Source organism: Colobus angolensis, unplaced genomic scaffold, assembly GCF_000951035.1.
Source record: "Colobus angolensis palliatus isolate OR3802 unplaced genomic scaffold, Cang.pa_1.0 Scaffold422, whole genome shotgun sequence".
Taxonomy (NCBI): domain Eukaryota; kingdom Metazoa; phylum Chordata; class Mammalia; order Primates; family Cercopithecidae; genus Colobus; species Colobus angolensis.
Window position 1 is genome coordinate 469953 of NW_012117622.1, and position 26696 is coordinate 496648.

The following is a 26696-nucleotide window of genomic DNA, read 5'->3' on the forward strand; positions in this document are numbered from 1 at the left end:
GTCCTCTGTTCATTCTTTAGACTCTTCCAATACCTTTGGAACTACCTCTCCATATTAAATTATTTCTGTTGAACTGCCTGCTGTGGGCTCTGTTTTTCTGACTTTGGCCTGTTACAGTCATCTGACAGGTCTTAAGTTCTCTGATCCTATCATAAGTTAAGCATGGGTGGTCTCAGGACCTTACCTGCCATTTTGTCCATCTACTACCTAACCCTATGTCCCCTGTCCATAACTCGGATGTTCTTCCAATACTCTATATGCATCTTTATCATTCCACTTAAAATGCTAAGTCATACTGGTCCACGTGTGTATCTATATACCAACTAGACTCTAAGCTCTTTGAGGTAGAGCTATTTTTCTTCCTTGTTATAAGCCTAATAAAATATTGGTACATAATAGGACCTCTATGCAAGAGTGATGAATAAACACATAAATGGAGTCAACGTTCTGCAGGCTCAGATATGAGCAGTCTTTTTTTTTTTTGCCTGTTCTTGATCGAAGATCATCATCAGGAAAAACCATAGCTCAAATAGATCTTCCCCAGCAGCCTGCTACAAAACCCCAAGTTCTACCACAAGAGTGCACTGAGGCATTGTTTTTCTATGAGCCCACTTTAAAAGGCTAATTTGCCTAGGGAAGGTTAAGTCATTATCAATCAGCTGCACCTCAGCAGTGATTAGTTTTATAGATTGTTTCCTATAGACACATGTTTCTGAGAAGGAGTGGGTAAATACAGACATGGATAAAAGCCCACAGCAAGGAGTTCACCTATATTGTGAAGTATAGTAAATCCCTTGAGTCGCCCATATCATGTCATCAGTCCTCATTTTGAGGAGGCCTCAATTTGAAATCTGCAGTGTAGAAAGCTGCAGTGTGTGAGTTTCTTAGCCAGTAAATGAAGGTGGAAAGAGGAGCATGAGAGGAGAAGGCCCAGGAGGAGGGAGGGTGTTCTGAAGTTCAGGACTGAGACAAAACTGGCTGAGGATTGAGGGTTGGGATGAAGTGTGACAAGTGGCAGGGGATGGGATGAGTTGAGGAGAAGGCACAACAGAGGTGGCCCTGGGTGACCCTTAGCAGAAAAGGATTAGATGGTCTGAGTTGGGAAGAAAGCTAATCATGGAAGTTCTTCTCAACTTGACACTTACCCTCTGCTCCCTTCTGAAAAGGTTATTTCATTTATTATATTTTGACTTTATAGAAGAAAATGTCATTATTATATTCTCAAATTTGGATTTCTGAAGACTTTGGGATATAGTAATTTGCATGTTCATTTATTCATTTAATAAACTGTTATTGAACTCTGACTTTAATTTGGGTGCTGTACTTAGAGCCAAGTGGAAGCCTCTCACATTAGAGACTTGCTTTTTGTTTTCACAGAGAAGATGAGGAAAAGAGTACCCAAGGAAGAAGGGAAGGGTTTCTTTCCTGTCTTCCTTTTCAATTCAATCATTATTTTATAACATGAGACTGTTTCATAGCTTAAGCTCATCCTCCACAACGGGAAAGAATATTTGTCATGGAATGCCCAGTCCTTAGCATAGCGTCGTGAATTTAGCTGGTGTTTAATACATTTTAGGCCAATGATAGATGGAAGGATGAACGACGGATGGGTCCACCACAGCACAGGGCTCTCAGAATGGTTACCCAAATGTTTCCAACACCGATCATTCCTAATTTTTTCCTTAGGAAAAGAATTTATGCTTAAAGCCAGTTCTGGGAAAATCAAAAGCTGTTTGTTTGTTTATTTATTTATTTATTTATTTTTAGTATGAAGGAAGATATATGGTTGAAGGAAGATATATGGTTGAAGGAAATGAATGAACAAATGGGATATCCTCTCAGGCATTTTCCTCCGAGGAGTCATGCTTACTGAGATTCACATTAAAATCTTGCATCAAGTGTCCCTATAAACTCCATACTGCTTTCCTTACCAGTATCTCCTCTACTCATTTTAATACTATGTAAATATGCTGCTGATCTAACCTCGACTATCTATCTGCAACTCACAACTACTTCCAGCCTCACAGATATGCTCATCTAGTTTTCGTTTCAAGTCATTCTAAAGATTAAGTGTCTTTATACTCGTGGAAATGATATTCTGTGTGTGTGTGTGTGTAAACCTATATATATGTTTGTGTGTAAATTATAAATATTTGCCTGGCCACGTAGATCACTGCAAGTACCTGGAGATCTGGGAAAACTTGTTCTCTTTTTAAATGAACACTGTGCATCTATCTTTTTGGGGGCTTGTGTCTGTGTTTTTCCAGGATGCAGTGACACCAAGCTGAGAACTGACATTAACCAGAGGAAGGGGTTGGAGAGGCAGAACTGAGGTTGGAGCAGCCCAGCAGAGGTTCAGGAAGGTCACTGGAGCTGAGGATGATGAAAGGAGGGTCATAGCAGCCACATCCAGGAGGCCATTTAGGAAAACTTTCAGCAGGCAAGTGATGAGACTTGATTTACTTCTTTACAAGATCATTTTGTGTGCTGTGTGGAAAGGTACTTGGAGGGCACACAAAGCAGAGGAAAGAGACATACATAACTTAGGGCAAAGTTGAAAGAAATTTAAATTCAGTATTACCATTAAACCTCAGCCATTATTAACCCACTTTCATTTCAGTTTTTCATTTCATTTTGAAGTTAAGGCCTTAAACACATCACACCTTGGGTTCCAGCATCAAATAACCATAGGCTCCAGCACACTGACATCTTTCTGTTGTGTTTACCCAAGGGTTTCAAGACTTCAGAGCAGTCTTGACATCTGTAGCCTTTAAAAACCTCCTAATATCAGAGAGCAAGCATGTTTGTTACCTTAACTCTTCTGTTGAGCTTGAGCTCATTGTATCTACTTATTTCAAAGGGTAACTACTCTTACAGAGTTATTGCTTCATGCTTTTTGTTCTCCAGCACGCAGGTTGTAGCTATACTATACCCACTCCTGACCACCACCCTGCAAGACCCAGGTGGTAGGAATCCCCCACTCTCCACACCACCTCCTCTTGGTCCAAGTGGCCTCCACATTTGCCCAGCCCTCAGTATCTCTTCAGTGGCTGCAAGAGCCTCCTGACTTGTCTAATGTGCTCTCAGAGAGGCAGTTGGATAACTGTTCTATTCAAATATTGCTAGAAACACTATTTTGAACTAAAGTCACTTTCTGTGGTGGCTTCTCCTTTGTCAAGTAAGAGTGCCATGTTTTACTATTGTGAATCACAAGAAACTTAAATGTCTTTTTTCTTTCAATGTCCATCTATAGCAGAAAAGCATATTTTTAAAAAGATACAAAATCACATGAATTAAGTTAAGGATATTTAGAAGGAAAGAATACAATGTTACTTACTATTTCTGTTATTGAGATTATGATTTCTCTCTAAATACATTCTCTGTTTTCCCGGTATTCTTCAATGAGCACATGTCAGCTTTGACACCATAAATCATTATCTTTTAAAAAGTTTGGTATTTTACATAAACTTGTAAATTCATTTTAATGATTTTACTATAACTCATATATATGATTTAACTTGTTAACATATTTGTATGGGTGTGTCTGCGCGCATGTGTACATGCATTCTTGAACATAACTTTATTCCTACCAGAAGCATTAACTCCCAACCCTGATGTAGGAGTTCGGGGTTCAGGTAGCACCGACAGGCAGCAAGTCCCACCCTCCAGTGCCTGGGACCCAGGAGAAGAGAGGTCATGAGGTTTTTGAAGGAAATAACGTGGGAAAACAAGAAGGTGGACAGGAAAACAGGTTCCCGAAAACAAGGAGGTGGGCAGGAAAACAAGTTTCCAGTCACGATAGGACACAAAACATGCCAATTAAGTGAGAATTAATGAACTAATTGGAAAACGAGAAAATAAAATCCAAATATCCAGTGATTCCTTAACACAGACTCCTAGTTTTAAGACAGATTCTTAGTTTCCCTTATAATGTTAAAGACAAATTTGTCAGAGTCCCTGTGCTTGTTTCAAAAACAAAATGAAACAAGCAAACAAATTGGCTTTCTAATATGTGCTATGCATTGTGTAAAGAGCTCTATGAGCATACAGAGAGACATGCCTGTAACAGGCATGCCTGTAAAGCACTTAGAACGTTGCTTAGTGCCTAAAAACCACTGACACATTGCTGCTGCTATTTTTACATTAGGCACCATTTTAGAGATGAGAAAACTGAGGTTCAGGAAAGTGATAGGGTAAAGATTTTAATCCAAGACTCTCTGACTTTAAATCCACAATAAACTCTTAACTTCATTGCAGTTACAAAAGTTACAGCCCAAATGCGTTTCCAAAGGGCCTCAAATGGAAATATTCTAACATGTTGCAAACTGAACTGTGAGTAGCTCTTTGAAGTTCTTTCATTATATTTACTACACTTCCTTAAAATGCAATAGGCTGTGAGATTTACAATGCTCAGAGTTTCTAGTTACTCTCTTTTCCCAGAAGAGCCTTTGATTTTGTTAACAATCTTACCTTAAATCTATAGATACAATATGTGAAATCAGGGAAACATCATTAGGAATCGCAGGCATTATTCTGAACACAGCTGGTACTGCACAGGGCCATAGCTGGAATACCTTGGACAGGATGAGGCTGGTTCTAACCTAAAGCATACATAATACAGGAAAAGTGCCTTGGTTTCTTTTGTGTAACTTCCCAAGGATAGTTTGTTATTCTCCTAAATAATGTATCATTTTTGCTGTGGGAGTACACTGGTTAAGAACAAAGGCTTTTGGATTTGGAAAGACCCAAATCCCAGCCTCTTCTCTGTCCTTCCTGGCTGCAGTATCCCATGCAAGTTGTTCTCTTTGAATCTGTTCTTGTGTCAGTATAAAAGGAATGATGGTACCTACATCATAGGAAAGGGGAGCAAGAAGAAAATAAATTGAGAAAAACATGTATAAAGTACTTAGCATAGTCCAGATATAGAGTCGGGGCTCAGTAAATGCTGACATTATTAAAAGGAAAACATGTTTTCGGATTCTAAAAAACACGCCTATTTTAGGCGACGTGTTCTAGGGGAAAGAAGTGAGTCAGGAGATGTGGATCCTATTTTGGGATTCAGAACTGTAGTCACAGGAACCAGCAATTTCCCTGAGAGTTTGTGAGTTGATTATAAAATGGAGAAAGTAATATTTTTGCTTACCTGCTTGGATGTATGGAATACAACTTTCTTCTCCTAAGGATAAAGTGTATAAAACATATTTTTTTCAATCATCATGAGATGAGAAGGGTATTTTAAACCACTTTCTCTTGTATATATTTTTAAAAAATCTATCTGTACATGTCAAATTGTCAGCAACCAAGTCTAATCTGTAGATGCAGACCGAACACTTCTTTAGGAGCTCTGAACACTATGCCAAGATGCTTACGGCGACCAGGAATCAGGAAAACTTTGGAATCAGCAAAATAACTCCTGGAAAATTCTCCTGCCAGTACCTTACCATTCTGCTTCCCTATCTCTGTGCTGTGCATATTAAAAAGGAGGGGGCAAAGGGAAATAATGAATTCTCTGGATTTCCTTGAGATAATATGTCCAGAAATGGTTTTTCTGGGAACTAATGAGACATCCTTTGCAGGCTGAATAATAAGAATTCAATTCTAACCCAACCACTGAAGTATAATTTCAAGGTAACCAGTAACATTATTGCTGTCCTTCCTTCCCTTTCACATACCCATTCCAGACTAATGATAGCTGTTTTTGCTGAATACTTTTAAAGCTTTTCCTTCCTGATGAAACTTTAGAGGTTTTTTTCTTAAAAAAGTTTATATAGAAACCATAAAAATCAGAAATTACTAATTAAGACTATTAGGAAAAATACCCCAGAGGCTTCAGAATTAAAGTATGTCTTAATTAGATAGACTTTTCAAGATTCCAGGATTCTCTTCTATAAATGATAAAAGTTCTACCCCCAAACTGAGTGGAACTTCATAGTGCACACTACTGCTTCTGTTCATTCAACTGGGTAGTGTTACTGCATTGTGAATGCATCAATAGGAACAGAAAATTATGTTAGGAGACTAATATTAACAACAATGACAACACCAGAAACAGAATCATAATTGAGAAGTCTGAATATAAATCTTTTTCTCAAGGAACCATTGGCCGCAAGCTGTAGAAACTATGTATTTGTCATTTTATATTTGCCTACAGTGACACCTGCTGGAAAACACTGTTGAAGCTTTAAAATAAAAATAAATTTAAAATTTCAAATAAAAGCCAAGCTTTGAAAATATCAGCCATATATTACTATTATTTTCACCTAAGAACTCATTGCCTAAACTTCAATTTAATTTCTGATTCCTCTTTTGAATTTTCTTCTTTGTGCAAACTGAGAAACTAAGATTCAATTCCATTTGATGAAATAATTATTTAAATGGTATGAAAGAATTGGAGTTAACTCTTACATGATGCAAACTATTTTTAAATGAAAGAATTTATAAACAGTTTGGTGGCATTATTTTGCTTCTTTCTGAAATGTTGCTTTAAAATTTACATATCAATTGCAGTGTGATAAGTATCTTACTTAAGATATGTAAGATCAAAATCTTACTTAAGAATAAATATCAAGATATTTAATACTGGTGAAAATATTTAATAGCTAGCACTTTCCTAGGCAGCATTAATGCACAGAACCATTTTGTGTTTGAGGTTTTTATGTTGCACTTTAGCATGCACTGGATGCCAGCTACACTATGCGTTAAGCAACCAGTGTGGATCTTATGCAAATTCCCTTTGATTTCAGCAGAGACTTTGAATACTAAGAGTTCCCATCTCCCAGTGACACAGAGAAGGATTTGTGTACCTAAGTCCCATTACCATTAATAACATTCACCAATAAAATTCTAGCCCATTGAGAAGGTGCAAACATTTACACGGAAGTGAGTCTTTCACAAAGCTGATTTTACCCCAAGATTTAGTATCTACAAGGGACTTGTCACCTACAAGGGACACATTTGCAAAGAAGTATCTTGATATCTTCATATTCTTAAGTTCAGTCACTTCAGTCTTTTCACAATCATTTCAGTATAGTTTGTGTGCTGTTGGTGATAATTTTTCCCACTTAAGTTTTTTTTCCTAAATGTAAAAACTGTCTTCAAAGTTACAGTTTCTTTATAAAGCAAATACATAGGGTTTCTTTCCAGTTCATTTGTAGCTATGCCTCCATTTCTCTAAAAACTCCTTCTAGCATTAGGTAGAGACTTGATGCTTCAAAACAAAGTGACTCATGTCTTTATACCTGCTACATAGCTGATTTTCCATCTTTTATCATTTCACCACATCTGTTCTTCTGAGGGGAAGCTGTCTTTTCTTAAAAGTCAAAATTCATAAGGAAATAAAGGTTCTCTATCTTAAATTAATCTCCATATTAATCCATTTTCTCATTCCTTCAGCTCTAAAGACTATGTCTTTATAAACCAGTAAAGCTGCCAATGATTTGTGGAGATGATACTCCATCTCCCCTTCTTATATATAGGAAACTTTGACCAGTTGAGGTAGACTAAGGTCAGGTACATGAGAAGCACTTCCTGAATTAACAAAGTGATTCCAGTTCCATGATTTCTGTAGCTGAGCAAAATCAGTAACTTTTATTCATCTGTATCCATTGCATCCTGAGGTGGTACTATGGTTTGAATGTCTGTGTTCCCCCAAAATTCATAAATTGAATCTCCAGTGTGATGGTATTAGGTGGTAGGGCCTTTATTCGGGGTGATTAGGTCATGAGGGCAGAGTCGTTATAAAATAAGCTAGAGGAAACTTGTTTGCCTCTTCCACCATGTAAGGACACGGCAAGAAAGACCCAACTATGAACCAGGAAATAGGCCCTTACCTGATACTGAATCTACTGGCAACTGATCTTGCTCTGTCACTCAGGCCTGAGAGCAGTGGTGCCATCTCAGCTCAGTGTAACCTCCATTTCCTGGGTTCAAGTGATCCTCCCACCTCAGCCTCCGGAGTAGCTGGAATTACAGGAGTGTGCCACATACCTGGCTATTGATCTTGGACTTCTAAGCATCCAAAACTGAGAAATAAATTTATTTGTTTATAAGCCACCCAGTTTATGGTACTTTGTTATATACAGCAGAATTAATAAACTAAGACAAGTGGGTATAACAAACTTTTAAAAAAAGAGATGGTTATATATATATGTAGTTTAGCACCAGTTAAATTTTTTTTAAATAAAAAGATTTTTTTTTAGGTTCCCACATAAATTTTATCCACACACCTTCAAAATAGTTAAGAACATCTCCAAATTTCTTTCTCAGTTCCTGGGATTGAATTTTCCAGGCTGTAAAACAGATTTCTCGAATCTTTAATCTCCACTCCCAATTAATCCCACATTGCAGGATAAAGGAAGCAAAAGTAAGATACAGAATACAGAAAATAGTACCCCTCACTCCTGAGAATCCTAAGAGATATTCAGAGAGACCCTGTGTTTCTCACCATACAGAGAAGAAAGTTCAGAAAACTCTACTTAAAGGTTAAAGTAAACTCAATTAAGCTGAAGTCTTGAGCATATAAGTGTTGCACTTGCTATACAGATGTATGTTCACATTTGTTTTTATTTTATACGTATTTGCTTTTATAAATTGTAGGTAAAATACCAATAGCACATCAGTTTGATATTAAATTTATCAGCACATTAAAAAACACTCAAACCATTAGAAAACTACATTAATGAAAGTATTTGATTTTTCTTCATGCTTTAAAGAGTTAATCCTCAAATGGCATCTGCACAAATTGCAGGGGGGTGGTTTCTGGATCTTTTCTCTAAGAATATTTTAATCTTGGGTTCTCATTGTTATGACAGTTCAAATTAAAATCACGTAAGTGTATTCTGAATAACACTTTAGAACTGAGAACTATCATGTCATTTCAGTGACTATGTTTTTTTCAAGTAATTCTACTTCCAGTGGTACAGTCTCACTGAAAAAAAAGAACAGAAGTAGGCTTAATGTGTGGATGATGAAGTTTTATCACATGAAGGACAAGTCCCACAATGGTGTACTATATCCAAGCTTTTCCAATAGTTTCAGTGGAGAAAAGTAGTGGAAAATTTGAGTCATTTCACAATGGCATGGGTATCTATCAGTCTTCATCTGTCTTGTAGGCCTTTCTTTTGGGATTTTTGGTAGGGCTGAAAATTAAGAGAGCTACCTTTCTTCCCAGTAAGTTGAGTATATGACCCAGACTGGCTAATAAGAGGATTCAGCAGTTGGTTCAAAGGAGCACATATGATCCAACCAAGCCAGTCAGTGTCATTTTTGGTCAGGGGTTATGGATTCAGGAGGGCACAGGGGGCGCTTATATTTCTGGGATGATCTTGATCTGTACAGATGATACTGTCTTGGAGCTACCCATGGGCCATCTTTGCTGTTAGTTGGATAAAGACAGAGAGAAAGTCTGTCTGAGAATAAAGCTATAAGGATAAAACCAGGGGCAGAGTAGAGAATTCAAATGAAATAATTGTAACCCCTGAGTTCATTCACTTCTTAAATTATGGTTTCACCTTCCCAATTATGTGTTTGTGATCCAAAAGAGTACAAAAGGTGTTGTTGTCATTGTTGTTGTTTTCTTGCTGAGCTAGTTCTTCTGTCCCTGTAACTCAAAGGATCTTGACCATACACCTGGAACATAATATTCCACATATGCATACACAATGTTTAAAAAATGTGTTACAAGAATCAATATCATATTCACATTCTTAAGTGGCCATTTCATTTCAGAAAAATAACATCATTTATTATATTAAATTAATATTGTTAATACAAATTGTATTGGGTTTCTAGTTTATTTACATTTAATATGTGTATTTGCTTTAGATATATACTTTCATAAAAACTACAAGCATAAAGAACTTATATATAATTTTATGTTTTCTCATATATAAGTAATACAATAATTAAAATCACTTAAGTCAACACTGGGAGTCCACAATAATTGTCCTCATTTGAGAGGAGTCTGTCCTAAAATCAGAAGCTTGAGAACATTCTCTACCACAAGTGCAGGAAAGAAATAAGCAATACTGATGAAAATGCAAAATGGTACAGTTCCACACGGAGGGAATTTTCCTGTACCTTTGCCCTTTGGCATCGATCCCAAACCTACTTTTTGGAATATACCCCAAAGATAAACAAGAAAAATATGAAGTGATTGTGCACAAAGGTATTTATTGTAACACTATTTATAATAGCAAAAGATTGGAAAGAACGCAAATGTCTGTGAATGGCAACTGGTTGAATAAACTATGATATCATCATAGTGGAGTGCTATGCAAGCGTAAAAAGGAATGAGCAAGATCTCTGCATACTAATAAGGAGTGATCTCCAAGATGTATTGTCAAGTTAAAAACAACAACAGGCCGGGCATGGTGGCTCACGCCTGTAATCCCAGCACTTTGGGAGCCCACGGTGGGCAGATCACCTGAGGTCAGGAGTTCAAGACCAGCCTGGCCAACATGGTGAAACCCCGTCTCTACTAAAAATACAAAAATTAGCTGGGCATGGTGGCAGATGCCTGTAATCGCAGCTAGTCAGGAGGCTGAGGCAGGAAGATCACCTGAGACCCGGAGGCAGAGGTTGCAGTGAGCCAAGATCATGCCATACACTCCAGTCTGGGCACAAGAGCAAAAAAAGGCCAACGACAACAACAAGGTATAGCGGATTTTTTTTTTGCAAGAAAGGTGAAGAGGAATACTAATGTAAATATACAATTCTGCTTAGATTTTCAAGAAGAAACAATGAAAGAATAAATCAAAACTAATAGAAACTTGTTTATAAGAGGGAAAAAATAGAAAAAAAATTTGAAGGGGGCAGGGAAGAAAACTTTGGACTTAATGTAGCTTTGAATTTTTTTTTTTTTTTGAGAGAAGTCTCGCTTTGTCACCCAGACTGGAGTGCAGTGGCGCCATCTCAGCTCACTGCAAGCTCCGCCTTCTGAGTTCATGCCATTCTCCTGCCTCAGCCTCCCGAGTAGCTGTGACTACAGGTGCCCACCACCATGCCCAGCTAACTTGTTCGTATTTTTAGTAGAGACGGGGTTTCACTGTGTTAGCCAGGATTGTCTCGATCTCCTAACCTTGTGATCCACCCACCTAGGCCTCCCAAAGTACTGGGATTACAGGTGTGAGCCACCGTGCCTGGCCGTAGTTTTGGATTTTATATAGATAAATGGTTTTGAATTTGGAACCACATAAATGGCCATCTTTGCCTAATTAGAAAAAATCAGAAAGTAAAAGCAACTCTTACATATTAAAATAAATGGAAATAATAAATAATAAGGGGTCTATACCTTACTCAACTTTGAGAAATACTCCTGATCCATTAAATCTTCTTAATGTAAACTAAGTTAACATCTAGCAATTGTAGTGAAGACCCACAGAGAAATTCTTCCCCAGTGCTGTGTATTGTATTACTGTCTTTCAATTTTCTTAGGCTAATTTGTTTCTGTATTTCTGAATCCAAATATAGATTTCTATAATTGTTTCATCCACTGTATTTGTTTCAAAAATTACCTGATTATCTTCAGAATAAAAGCATGGGTTTTGAAATCAGAAACTCCTTGGTTTAAGCCCCAGATTCATCCTTATTAGCCATAAAACCTCAGGAAATAGAATTAACCTCTTTGAGCTTTAGTTTTGTGTCTTGGTTCATTTTTGTGCTGCTATAACAGAACACCTGAGACAGAGTAATTTATAAAGAACAGAGGTTTATTTCTTATAGTTCAGGAGGCTGGGAAATTCAAGATTGAGAAGCACACATCTGCAAGGGACTGTGTGCCGCACCATTCCATGGAGAAGGTGGGAAAGCAAGAGAGCACACGAGAGAGGGAGAAGAAAGGAGCTGAACTCATCCTTTTTTATCAGGAGCTCACTCTCTCTACAACTAACACACTCCAGTAATAATGGCATTGAACCATTCATGAGGACACAGCCCTCATGATCTGATCACCTGCTACAAGTTCCACCTCTCAACACTTGCATTGAAGATTGAGTTCCAAACACTTTAATTTTGGGGGACACATTCAAATCATAGTATTTTCCCATCTGTAAAATGGGAAGAGTGTCACCTGTCTCGCCTCTATCCTAAAAGCCTAATATCTAAATAATCTCCACATCACATTCCTTTTGCCATTGGATTCCTCCAACCTGCAGCAAACTTTACCTGTATCAGGTGTCAATGTCTGAACTCTTTCCAGAACAGCAACTTCAAATTCCTCCTAACATCCACTTAAAATTCAAAACTAAGCATGGCAGTGTTCTCTGCCAATCAGTCGCTCTTTTTCTCTAACTGTTCTTAATTCCTAACACATTGTTGGGTAGTAAGTACTCTCTGCTTCCAGGAAGAAAACCTACTCAGCTCACCATACTGCCTATTAGGCCCCTAAAAACTAATGCTTTGTAATGAAATTTTCTTTCTTTGATCAACAGACTGCTCTCCAAAGTAGTTGAAGTTACAGTCGTTGCAGGTAATGCAGCTTTATTATATTATGGAAGTCTGAATTTAAGTCCAAATGCAGTATTTGAAATATGTGTGCAAATGTTATTTAGCTACAAATTTTAAAGGGATTGGAAGTTTTCAACTGGACAGTCCAGCCACTGACTAACTGGTCACTTAGACAAGGGTCAGGGCTACATCTATGGGTCTTATAAGAGAAGATGCCAAGGGCCACCTCTACAAACTAGTCTTCAAGAGAACCTACTGCCCATCTACCCACTGACTGGCTGGTGGATGTGCTGTCCCTCCTTTCACTGGACAAGAAAGGGCTCATTTCCCCCAAGAATCTTCCAACTGTTGAAACAGTTCCAGCCATCTTCTTCCCTTCTGGTGGGCATAAAACTTATCTGGAGTGGTGAGAAACTGTAACCAATTATATTTCTTTCATTAGAGAACCTTCCTTTATCTTGGAGATAAGAGAGTTGGCAACAATGTTGCTACATATGGTGGTAGACTGTGTCCTTTCATAAACACTCATTTAAAGAGCCAAGACTCTGGAAATGAAAGTTCCAGCTTCATTTCTGGAATTAGATAATTCATTATCAGACTAACACACATCTTTGACTCACAATTTGTCCACTTCTCCTTCCATTGTTTAGATCTGCTGCTGCTTCTCTTCCTGGGCCTTTGCTGTCCTTGCCTTACAGAATCATCTCATCCCACTTTGTAGAGCAATGGTAAAGTCAAAGGATTTCTATTGGTTCAATCTATTCCTACTCCCCATTACAGAGCAGATTTTATTGTTGGTAAGAACCTGGAACTTGGTTTCTTCACAGTTCACCTGAGCATTGAGACCACGTTCTGACCCCAGCAGTTATTCCATAAATATTGGCGACTGTCTGAGGTCTGTTTCTTTGCTCTGGTTTTCCATTGAATAAATATAACAGGAAGTGATGTCCAGAAAAATTGAAGAACAGAGTAAAAGAACGTATTTGGGGCTGGGGCTGATGGTTCACACCTGTAATCCCAGCACTTTGGGAGGCTGAGGCAAGTGAATCACTGGATTCAGGAGTTCGAGACCAGCCTGGGCAAGATGGCAAAACCCCATCTCTACTAAACACAAAAATGAGCAGGGTGTGATGGCTTACGCCTGTAGTCCTAGCTACTTGGGAGGCTGAGGTGGGAGTATCACTTGAGCCTGAGAGGTGAAGGCTGAAGTGAGCTGAGATCATGTCACCCATGCACTCCAGCCTGGGTGACAGAATGAGAGACTGTCTCAAAAAAGAAAAAAATAGAAGATATTTGGACAAAAGCTCCGAGACATTGATATAAAATCTGTATCTCTACCACTTCCTTATTTTAAATGTTTAATGTCAAACTGAGAACTTTAATTTTTTCCTCATATTTGTTTAATCACAATTATTCAGGAAAGACTCAGCCTATTGTGATTTTCAGGTTTTAAAAAGTTGGATGTTTATGTTCTATGTCTTCTAACCTCTGTTTAACAAGTACCAAATCCTAAATGAAATGATGAAGACAGAAGAATATGACCACTCCCCTAATTATACTTTCTGTGAACTCATTGAACATGCCTAAATATTAAGGGTCTAAGACCTTAAATGTCTAATGCCCCAGGAATGGACATTTTTCAGAAGTTAATTACTACCAGATATATTAGTGTTTGTGTGAAATGCCTTTTTTATTTCCTTTTTGAATTACCCAAATATCTTAAATTAATAGTGTGAATAATGGAACGTAGAAATGAGCCTTTGAATTCATAAATGTCATAAACCAAATCCTTACAGGTTTCCTCATCTTCAAAATGAGAATAATAATGATAATCACTCTGAAATGCTCCTTGCAATGAACAGCTAATTTGAATACCATAATTGTAAAGTATCTGTGAAACAAAGTGCAATAAAATATAATTATTTTAACTATTTAGCATTTGCAGAATTGAAGAATTTTCTTCTGGGATTTATTTTGATTTTTATTTTTTGATACAGAATCTCACTCTGTTATCCAGGCTGGAGTGCAGTGGCCCAATCTTGGCTCACTGCAACCTCTGCCTCCCAGGTTCAAGCTATTCTGGCCTCAACCTCTGGAGTAGCTAGGATTACAGGTGTGCTTCACCACACCCAGCTAATTTTTATATTTTTTAGGAGATACAGGGTTTCACCATGATGGCCAGGCTGGTCTCAAACTCCTGACCTCAAGTGATCCACCCACCCCGGCCTCCCAAAGTGCTGGGATTACAGGTGTGAGGCACCATGCCCAGCCTTGGGATTCTTTATTAGGACAGTATTATTGAATTATTCAATCTCGTGCTTACTGTGAACTGATCTGCTGATAGGTCATACCAGGAGGTCCCAGAACTGCCCCCCATATGTGGTTGGCCTTGTTCCATCTCCACCACTGATAGTCAAAGTAGCATGTGATTCTAGCATAGGAAAAAAAAAAAAAAAAGATGCCTCTACCTTTCAGGCCCCATTCCAATATAGAATATTAAATAAAAGAACTGGAAAGCCAGGTGCGGTGGCTCAGGTCTGTAATCCCAGGACTTTGGGAGGTCAACGTGGGCAGATCACGAGGTCAGGAGATCGATACCATCCTGGCTAACATGGTGAAATCCCATCTCTACTAAAAAAAAAAAAAAATAGCTGGGCATGGTAGTGGGTGCCAGCTACTTGGAAGGCTGAGGCAGGAGAATGTTGTGAACCCAGGAGGCAGAGCTTGCAGTGAGCCAAGATTATGCCACTGCACTCCAGCCTGGGCGACAGAAGCAGACTCTGAAAAAAAAAAAAAAAAAAGAACTGGAAAATAATACTACCGCTTTACTCAACAAGTTATATCCTTAGTATAAGGCACACATTCAATCTGGATTATAAGGAAAATAGTTGGGGCTTTTTATTCTTTTGTAAAATTCCAAAGTACATTTGGAGCATGTAGCATCACTGTGTAGGTATTTGGGAGAAAATGAAGAATGATTCAGGTTCCGAATAAAGAAACTTCTCCCTTGCTCCTGCTTCCACTACGTGAGATGCCTACTCCCCCTTCCCCTTCTGCTATGATTGTAAGCTTCCTGAGGCCCTCTCAGAAGCCCAGAAGATGCCATCATCATGCTGCCTGTAAAGCCTGCAGAACAGTGAGTCAATTAAACATCTTTTATTTATAAATTACCAAGTCTTACCTATGTCTTTATAGCAATACTAGAACAAGGTAGTACAGAAAATTGATACTAAAGAGTGGTGCATTATTATAAAGATAACTGATGATACAGAAGCAGCTTTGGAACTGGGTAACAGGTAGGGGTTGGAAGAGTTTGGAAGGCTCAGAAGAAGACAAGAAGAAGGAAAGTTTGGAACTTTTTAGAGATTGGTTAAATGGTTGTGACCAAAATGCTGATAGTGATATGGACAGTGAAGGACAGGCCGCCAAGGTCTCAGATGGAAATGAGGAACTTATTGGGAGCAAAGGTCACATGTGTTATGCCTTAGCAGAGATCTTGGCTGCATTTTGTTCATGCCCTAGGGATCTGTGGAAGTTTGAACTTGAGAGTGATGACCTAGGGTATCTGGTGGAAGAAATTTATCAGTACCAAAGTGTTCAAGAAGTGTCAGATGCATGGCTGCTTCTAACAGCTTATGTTCAGATGCAGGAGCAAAGAAATGAGTTAAAGTTGGAAGTTACACTGAAAGGGGAAGCAGAACATAAAAGTTTAAAAAATTTGCAGCCTGGCCATGTGGCAGAGAAAGAACACATTTTCAGGGAAGAAATTTAAGCAGGCTGTGGAGCAATCACTTGCTAGAGAAATTTGCATAACTGAAAGGGAGGCAAGTGCTAATAACAAAGATGATGGGAAAAGGCCCACATTTCAGAGATCTCAGAGGCATACCCTCCCATCACAGGCCCAGAGGTCTAGGAAAGAAGAATGGTTTTGTGAGCCATACCCAGGGCCCTGTAACCCTGCACAGCCTCGGAACACTGCTCCCCACATTCCCAGCCATTCCCGCTCCAGCCTCAGCTCACAGGGCTCCATGCATAGCTCAGGCCACTGCTCTGGAGAGCGTAAGCCATCATAAGCCTTGGCAGCTTCCACAAGGTGTTATGCCTGTAGCTAGGTACACAGAGTGTAAGAGTGGTGGGGGGTTGGCAAACTTCACTTCAATTTCAGAGGTTGTATGAGAAAACCTGGGTGCCCAAGCAGAAGCTTGCTGCAGGGGCAGAACTCCCACAGAGAACCTCAACCAAGGGAGTGTAGAGGAGAAATATGGGGTTGGAGGCCCCACACAGTCTCCACTGGAGCACTACCTAGTGGAACTGTGAGAAGAGTCCACTGTCCTCCAGTACCCAGAATGGTAGATCTACAAGCAGCTTGCATTTTGTACCTGGAAAAGGCCCAGACACTCAACAGTCTGTGAGAGCAGCCACGGTGGCTGTACACTGCAAAGATGCAGGGGCAAGAGCTGCTGAAGGCCTTAGGAGCCCACCACTTGCAGCAGTGAGCCCTGGATCTGGGACTTGGAGTCAAACAAGATTATTTTGAAGCTTTAAGGTTTAATGATTGCATTTTGAACTTGCATGGGGCCTGTAGCCCATTTCTTTTGGCCAATTTCTCCCTTTGGGAATGGGAATGTTTACCCAATGTCTGCACTGGCATTGTGTCTTAGAAGGAAATAATTAGTTTTTTATTTTACAGGCTCATAGGTGTAAGAGACTTGCCTTGTCTTCAATGACACTTTGGACTTTGGATTTTTGAGTTAAGACCAAAACAAGTTAAGACTCTGGGGGACAATTAGGAAGGTATGATTTTATTTTGCAATGTGAGAAGGACACGAGATTTGGGGACACATGGCTGGAATGATATAGTGTGAATATATGTCTTTGCCAAATTTTTTTTTGAGACAGAGTCTCACTCGTCAGTCAGGCTGGAGTGCAGTGGCACAATCTCAGCTCACTGCAATCTCTGCCTCCCAGGCTCAAGTAATTCTCCTGCCTCAGCCACCCCTGTAGCTGGGATTACAGGCATGTGCCACCACACCCAGCTAATTTTTGTATTTTTAGTAGAGACAGTAGAGACAGGATTTCACCATGTTGGCCAGGCTGGTCTCGAACTCCTGACCTCAGGTAATCTGACTGGCTCGGCCTCCCAAAGTGCTGGGATTACAGGTGTGAGCCACTGCACCCAGTCTGCCAAATCTTATGTTGAATTATAATCCCCAGTGTTGGAGGTGTGGCCTGATGGGAGGCATTTCAGTCATGGGGGTGGATCCCTCATGGTTTGGTGCTGTCCTCACGATAGTGAGTGAGTTCTCAGGAGATATGCTTTTGTTTTTCTTTAAAGTGTGTGGCACCTCCCCTGACTCTCTCTTGCTCCTGTTCCCACCATGTGAGACACCTGCTTCCCCTTTGCTTTCTGCCATGATTGTAAGATGCCTGAGGCCTTCCCAGAAGCCAAGCAGATGCCAGCACCATGCTTCCTGTAAGCCTGCAGAACTATGAGAAAATTTAGCCTTTTTTAAATAAAAAAGAAATAAGAAAAGTAAAACACAAACTTCATTAATTAAAAGTGAAATTAATTCACAGGTTTCCAGGATTTTAAAAAAAGTGAAATTAATTACCAAAGGAAGCCTCAATTACTTTGAAAAATGAAGGAAATTATGAATTAAAATTAAAATTTCCCAGGTAGTTTATAAAACTTCACTTATTGAGATATTTGAAAAATAAGACTCTTTATAAGATTATCATTTTGGGTTGCTTTGTTTATTTTTTATTTCCAACTGTTATTTTAAGTTCAGGGGTACATGTGCAGGATATGCAAGTTTGTGACATAGGTAAACATGTGCCATGGTTGTTTGCTGCACAGATCATCCCATCACTTAGGTGTTAAGTCCAGAATCCACTAGCTATTCTTCGTGATCCTTCCCCTCCTCCCACCCCCTACCCTCTGACAAGCCTCATTGTGTGTTGTTCCTCACCATGTGTCCATGTGTTCTCATCACTTAGCTCCCACTTATAAGTGAGAACATGCAGTATTTGGTTTTCTGTTCATGCGTTAGTTTACTGAGGATAATGGCCTTAAGTTCTACCTATGTCCCTGCAAAGACATGATCTTGTTCCTTTCTATGGCTGCATAGTATTCTGTAGTGTATATGTACCACATTTTCTTTATCCAGTCTATCATTGATGGCCATTTAGGTTGATTCCATGTCTGCTATTATGAATAGTGCTGCAATGAACATACACAAGTATGTGTCTTTATAATAGAATAATTTCTATTCCTTCAGGTATATACATAGTAATGGGATTACTGGGTCAAATGGTATTTCTGCCTCTAGGTCTTTGAAGAATCACCACACTGTTTTCCACAATGGTTGAACTAGTTTACGCTCCCACCAACAGTGTAAAAGTATTCTTTTTTTCTCCACAACTCTGCCAGCATCAGTTTTTTGACTTTTTAATAATAGCCATTCTGACTGGTATAAGATGGTATCTCATTGTGGTATTGATGTGCATTTCTCTAATGATCAGAGATGTTGAGCTTTTTTTCATATTGTCGGCCACATGTATGTCTTCTTTTAAGAAGTGTCTGTTCATGTCCTTTGCCTACCTTTTAATGGAGTTGTTTGTTTTTTTCTAGTAAATATGTTTAAGTTACTTACAGATGCTGGATATTAGACCCTTGTCAGATGAATAGATTGCAAAATTTTTTTTCCCATTCTATAGCTTGTTGTGTTTACTCTGTTGATAGTTTCTTTTGCTGCACAGAATCTCTTTAGTTTAATTAGACTCCATTTATCAATTTTTGCTTTTGTTGCAATTGCTTTTGGCATCTTTGTCATGAAATCTTTGCCCATTTCTATGTCCTAGGGTATTTACTAGGTTTTATTTTAGGGTTTTTATAGTTTTGGACTTTATATTTAAGTCTTTAATCCATCTTGAGTTGAGTTTTGTATATAGTGTAAGGAAGTTGTCCAGTTCTGATTTTCTGCGTATGGGTAACCAGTTCTCTCATCACAATTTATGGAATAGGGAAACCTTTCCCCATTGCTTGTTTTTGTCAGGTTTGTTAAAGATAAGATGGTTGTAGGTGTGTGGTCTTACTTCTGAGTTCTCTATTCTGTTCCATTGGTCTATGTGCTCTTGTACAAATACTATGCTTTTTTGGTTACTGTAGCCATTTGGGGTTATTTTGGATGAAGGCAATGATTGGCCTAAAAAGCCACTTCAGATTATTTCCAGGTCTAAGAGTCAGGGTATTTTTTACTTTGTATGTATTGAATAAAGTGGTATCAGTTCTCCCTACTACTTTACCAATTCATTTGGTAAATCTTTACAATTTTTAAACCTGAAAATAATCTCAGCATTAAGCTTGAGCAACTATATTTAATCTATAAACTACTGCCTTCATTGTCTTTCATGCTCTTTTAAGACAATGATTACATCATTTTGCTTGAGAAATTTCACCCTGCAAGCCAAAGCTGCTATTTATATTGAACACCCAGTGAAAACATAAGATTAGCCACAGTATGCCAACTGCTAAGAAGACAAAGCTGAAGGAGAAATTAAGATATGTAGTTCCCGCCATTCACAAGTTCATTTTCCCCTGAAAATACAGACAAATAAATGGATGCAATCAGTTCATTGGATAAGCAGGGCTCCTTAGGGTAAGAGCAAATAACACTTAACTTCCTCCCTGCATGGCCTTCTATCCCTGCTTTGTCAAATCTCCCTTTTCCATTGGAAATATCTCAGATAGCTGCCGTAACTTCTCCAGTCATCTTTAGATATTAACAAACAGTCTCATTTTCAGCTATAGGGGTCTAGTTAATATCATAGCATGTCTTCAATATCTCTCACTATTTTTCCACCTTAATCTTCGTTTCTGGAAGTAGAAGCTTAAAGAGCTCACAGGAGTTCAAGGGGAAGAACTATCAGTCTGGGTTCTTAATCCTGGTCCTGCAAATTGAATTATTCCAATTGATGAATGCTAAGTATTTTAGATTGTTCCCAAATGGCCAAACCCTACCCAGGCAGTGGGACAATTCATTTCTCATATCACATCACTTATTTTGCTTTAAAATGGAAGTGACATCAAAGATAAACAGAATGCATGTAAGTGAACATCAGGAATGCTAATTCAGAATTCTGAAGAATAACTAAGAACTTCAAAATAGATTTTATTTTTTCCCAGCACACATAAGATAAAGGTTAGAAAGGCTTCAAAGAAGTTCACACAGTTGGCAATGAGAGAAACACTAGAAAAAATTGCAAATTATCAAGGTTTCCATTTTTGAAGAAGTGTTTCTTTCCTTTGGTACTATCTTTTCTCGAAGCATCAACATGCTTCACAGAAGAATTCAGAACTGCATTCCAAAAATAGTGTTTTCATTTTATAATGAGTAAACTAGGCACAGAGGAGTTAGGTAACTTACCTAAGATCACAGAGCTAGTAGGTAACAAAGCAGAGAGATGAATCTGGAAAGACTACTGTTGGAGCCTGTTAACTTACGTGCAGTACTGTCTCTTCTGGCTACTAACCAAGCTAATAAAATGATAGAATATTTTAAGATGGTATATTAACAGGTGTTTTGGTGTTGGTAATTATGATGGTATTTTTATCTAGAATGATAATAACCTACAATAATGACTATAATGGTAAAAGCTTAAGATGTGCTAAAGCCATTTAGAATTAGAAAAAAAATTTATGGCCAGGTACAGTGGCTCATGCCTATAATCTCAGCACTTTGGGAGGCCGAGGCAGGTGGATCACTTGAGGTCACAAGCTGGAGACCAGCCTGGTCAACATGGTGAAACCCTGTCTCTATTAAAAATACAAAAATTAGCCAGGCAAGGTGGCAGGCACCTGTAGTCCCAGCTACTCGGGAGGCTGAGGCAGAAGAATAGCTTGAACCCGGGAGATGGAGGTTGCAGTGAGCCAAGATGGCACCACTGCACTCCAGCCTGGGCAACAGAGCAAGGTTCCATCTCAAATAATTTTTTAAAAAATTTAAAAAATTTGAAAAAGGTGCTCCTTGCCCCCAAATATCACTGACAACATGTATACAATCAATGTCATAGTGAGATTTACATTGTCTAATAGTATTTTTCAAAAGAATATTATCAACAATTGTGGTTATTTGGTTATTTGGGTAACTTTCCTCTTCAACTTCCAGTTGGTCAGTCAGTGATATCACATATGCAATTCATACTGCACATTTTGCTTAAGACATTCTGCATCCAAAATATTTTTAGATTGCCAATGATTCAAGGTCTTCAGTAATAACTCTATTTTTGAACAGAGCATTTCTTAAAGTGTGTTTCATGGAACTCTGAACCCTTAAACTGCTTCATGAAAACAGGATTCCATAGTCAAATAAATGAACAAAGGAAAGCTTTGCATTCTAAGCCCCATAACAGAAGTTCAGTGCTTTTACCTAAACAAGTTTTCTCCAAGAGAAATGCTAATAAAGTCCCCTACTAGGGCCAGCAACCCAAGAGGCCACCTCCTTGAAACTTCACAGAAGGCCACATCAAGAAGTTTCTGCTATCACCTAAGGCTCACACCAAACCTTTACTCTCAACCTCTCCCAAAAGGATTCCCACAATCCTGAAGTTTCCTAGAAGACCCATGCTTAGCTCTTCTTTAGAGTTTGACCACCAGCTTTGCCTGCACATCCCATAGGTCCTCACTCTACCCATCCTTCCCTATCTCAAAATCCTAAGCAAGTAATTCACCCGCAGGAGCGGCAGTCAGACATAACTTTCTAATACTAAAACTACCCCCTAAATTGAAGAGTTTCCAGGCCTAAAGGGGGCCTAAGGACTTAAACACAGGTATCTGCCCTATTGCTGACTTCATGAAAGGAGCAAGCACCATGCCTCTAAGAATGCCCAAAAGACAGCCTCTAGCATCAGCCTCACTCTCTGAGACAGCCTCAGTCTCCTATGAAAGCAAGGGAAAAGGGCAGCTCTCTTGCTTGCAAACCCAACCCATTCCTCTCTGTTTTAGGTCTCTGAATCTGCAAGTCTCTTGCTTGACAATCCAGCTCATATTACTTGCTTTACTCCTCCCATTTTGTAACACATTCCGATTCTCCTCTCTAGATTACCTCTCTGTCACCAACTCAACACATCCCGTAACTTCAGTTTTCACCTTGATTACATTTTTAATTACTCATCCTGCCTAGGCACCACAGTACCTAGCCTGTCTGCTCCTTCAAGGAGGTGGATCAGATGGCCCACTGGCAATTCATGGCAATGAAATTCCACTGCCAGCTGAACCTGCTCACCCATGCACCTTTTCATTTCCAACCTGGAGAGAACTAAAACAAAGCCCCTGCCCAAGCTTCAACTGTATTTTTATGAGTAGTCACTTTTATTTCAGAAATAGCTCTAAAATATAAAAGTAATGCTGAGGAGATTTCTTGATACTACTTCTATAATTGGCCTATAAGAAACATCCCTTAACAACTACCCAAAACAGGAGTGGGGTCCGGGTGTGGTGGGTCACACCTGTAACCCCAACACTTTGGGACGCCAAGGCAAGCAGATCACCTGAGATCAGGAGTTTGAGACCAGCCTGGCCAATATGGTGAAACCCCATCTCTACTAAAAATACAAAAATTAGTTGGGCGTGGTGGCGCATGCCTGTAATCCCATCTACTCGAGAGGCTGAGGCAGGAGAATCACTTGAACCCAGGAGGCAGAGGTTGCAGTGAGCCGAGATCGTACCACTGCACTCCAGCCTGGGCGACACAGCAAGTTGCCCTCTCAAAAACAAAAAACACTCAAACAACAACAACAACAAAAACGGAAGTGGGATTGCCCCACCTTCTTTTACATATTCATTCCAAGTCAACACATTCAAAGTTGAACTCAATGATGTACCCACAAACATACCACCCTTCCCTGTTCTCTCTCACTAAATGGTGCTGCCTTCTTTCACATGGCCTAGAACAGACCCAAGAGTCCTTCTACAGTGTTCCATTTCACTCATTCCCAATAGACGATCACCATATTCCATTAATTCTACCCCTGACATCTCCCCCATATCTACCCATTTTCCTCGTCTCAAGACACCATCATGTCCTTACTAGATGACTGTACAAGCCTCCTGACCACACCCTGCCTTCTACTTCCATCCCTCCTCCCACTTCACTTTGCTGTAATTATATAACTAAGGTGATCTTTCACCCTAATAATAAACACTAATGTCTATGTCACTGCTGTTCATAACACTCCCATTGCTCCCTATTATCCTTAGAATAAATACCACACCCCTCAGCAGGATATGCAGACATTATGATTTGGGCTTTGCTTTTCTCTCCATCTTCATTTTTCCCCACTCCTCTCCTCTCACTGTACAACATATTCTGAGTGGGTCACTTTCTCACCTTCAGAATTCTGCACCTTGTTCTCACTTCCTAGAATATTCTTCCTGCTCTGCCATCTCTTTACCTGGCCAACACTCTTCATTATTTAGAATCTGGTTGAGCACTACTTCTTCCAAGAACCTCTTCTGAACCATCCCCATGCACCTCCAGACCAGGCTGAATGTCTTTCCTGTGTGTTCTTATTGCATCCTCCACTCAAAACTATTGCAACACTACATCGTAATTGTCCATAAAACCAGGAATTACCTAAAATCCTAATTACCTCTAGTCTCTAATAGACTCAGGACAATTTCTTGCTCTCTGTTTCATCCCTGGTACCTGATAGAGTGTCGGCATCCAATAAGTACTCAATAAACACAAGTTAATTGACAAATGGATGTTGACATTTACCTCATAGAGATTGCTTACAATGGTCATCTTAACCTGACCTCTCTTGTGTAAGAGAAGTTGGACAGGATCACACTGAGCCATTTGCTCAAACCATAGCATCTTGCTGCAAGTAGACTAATATGTTTAGTCCTCAGAAAAATCATCAGTGTTTTCTATTCATGTCCATAAAAAACACTCTTCTTTGAGATGAGTCTAAGTTCAACATAGTGGCATTGCCTGGACTAGATGTTCTGGAGAACGTTCTTAGTTGCATAATCCTGGTAGAATGTTCTGAATTATTCCCAGTTACTCATAAATCAGAAGAACAGATGGTGCAATATTTTTTTACTGCTCTAAAATGTGTCCAGCCTGGAGAAATTGAGGAAAGCACTGAGTCAAAAAGTAACTTGGTTCTGCTGTGAAATGTTTTCACTAAACTGTCCAGCTTTATATGATAGGCTACTTAATGATACAACTCAGGAATATGTCTCCTAAAATACCACAGAATACAGCATTACTGCTCATTTTTGGCAGTCCCCGGGTGTAATACATCACCAACTCATTCTCTAGCTCTGAAAGGTTGAAGATCAGTAACTAAATCATGTAAGTGCTTATCAAGTAATTATGTTATTAAAATGACATACATCAGTCAGTGCATACCTTGTCTTTGTCTTTGGATTCTTTGTCTTCTCCATTTTATTAGTCAAAACACTATTTTCAGCACTGTTCTCAGGAATTAAGAAAGCTATATTTAAATAACGTTAATAGCTAGTGACATAAACCTGCACGAAGAAATCAGAGAAGTCTAAGGCTACACCTCCTCACACTTAGCAGGAAAAATAGACCGGGGCAGACTGAACTGAACTTGAAATTCTAAGCCTTTTGTTATAGAACCACAACCTTTATACTTTCTAAATCATTTCCTCCATCACTGTAACTTTTTACTCTAATTGTTCATAATGATGATTAAAATTTGTCAAGAACAGTCACAAGAGTACAAAATACATTTAAGGAACCAAATAAAAGCTAATGTAATTTTTATCATTAATAGGAATTTTTGAAGGGAATTTTTGTTCTTTCAAGTTTAATTCAGAAATATTTAAAATTCTAATTTTTGACTGAATTTGAGTTTGAGTAGGTTGGAAGTTTGTTTAAAAGAACCAAGATGACTAAGAAAATTATTTTCAAAAAGTAATTTAGATTGTCCAACTGTGGTGACAACTTGCAAATTAGCTTAACGGGAATTCAGTGCGTTTGTGTGGTGAGGATTATAACACTGACTCAGAAGTCTGACCTTAAGGGAAAAGGACTCTGCATAATTCAGAAAACAGTTTATTGACCATTCAAACCAACTCAAACATCTAGGCACTTTTAAAGACAGCCACTGAAAATGTAAATAGCAAGTTATCTCTGACCTCTGTAAAAAATAAACAAAATGATGCACACTTTAGAAGATATTTCGTTAGTTTTTTTTTTTTAAGAAGAATCCCATCTTGCTTCAGTAGTATTTCAAAGATGATCTATCAGCCCATGGATAGAGTTATTTCCAGGAAAGATGAGGATCCCAGATGAAAGAACATCCAATTTGTTCAAGAGGAAGCCATTAGAACTTCTTTGGTAAGTACAATTTCAGTGTAGGGGATAGTAAGAAAGTAGTTGGGAGAAGGTCAAGAATAAAGTCAGAGGTGAGGAAGTAAATCAAATATCTGATGGGTTTGGAATAGATTGAAGGGAAGGTTTTTAGTTGAAGACTGAAGAAAATTTAATGGATTTTTGGGGAGGATATTTAATAAGAATAAAAAAGAATTAAGGTTCAGAGATAAAGAAGAATTTCAGAAGAAAGCTATGGAAAAAGAATATCACAGGAAGAATCTTACTTGGCCTCCAGTTTTAAAAGACAGAAAAATGGGGATGTGAAGGCACAAATATAAGAAAGATAGAAAAGAAGGTGGCATGAAGGAATACACAAAAACAGGGAGGAGAAGGACAGAGAGAGACCATTCTGGAGAATGTGGACAATCATGTCCTAATAAGCACCAGGGAAAACACAGAATAAAAACTGAAGTTCCAAGAGTGAGTTGAAGGAAGTTGTAAAAGCTCTTGGATAATATAAAAAACAAAAAACTAGAATCGGGGTGTACTCTTGCACAAGATTACAAGATTTACAAGAGCAAAGAGTACATAAAGATACATCTCCCCACAAAGGGCAAAGCAAGATGAAAATGGGAGGATGTAATAATGACAATCCAAAGATAGGAGTGGGTAAAGTCAAAAGACAAGAGAATTTCAGCAAGTAAAAGTGGAATTCATTATGTTGTGGGCAGAGGTGAGATATTAGGGAAATGAGAAGGCACACTCCAGCCAGAGAGAATCAAAGATTAGGTTTCCTGAAACACAAACACAGTTGTTGAGTTTAATTTATCCTGGGTAAAGTTATTTCAAAACAATAAGGAATTTATGACTTTGTAGGACTTCTTTCTGATAGCTTAAAACAAC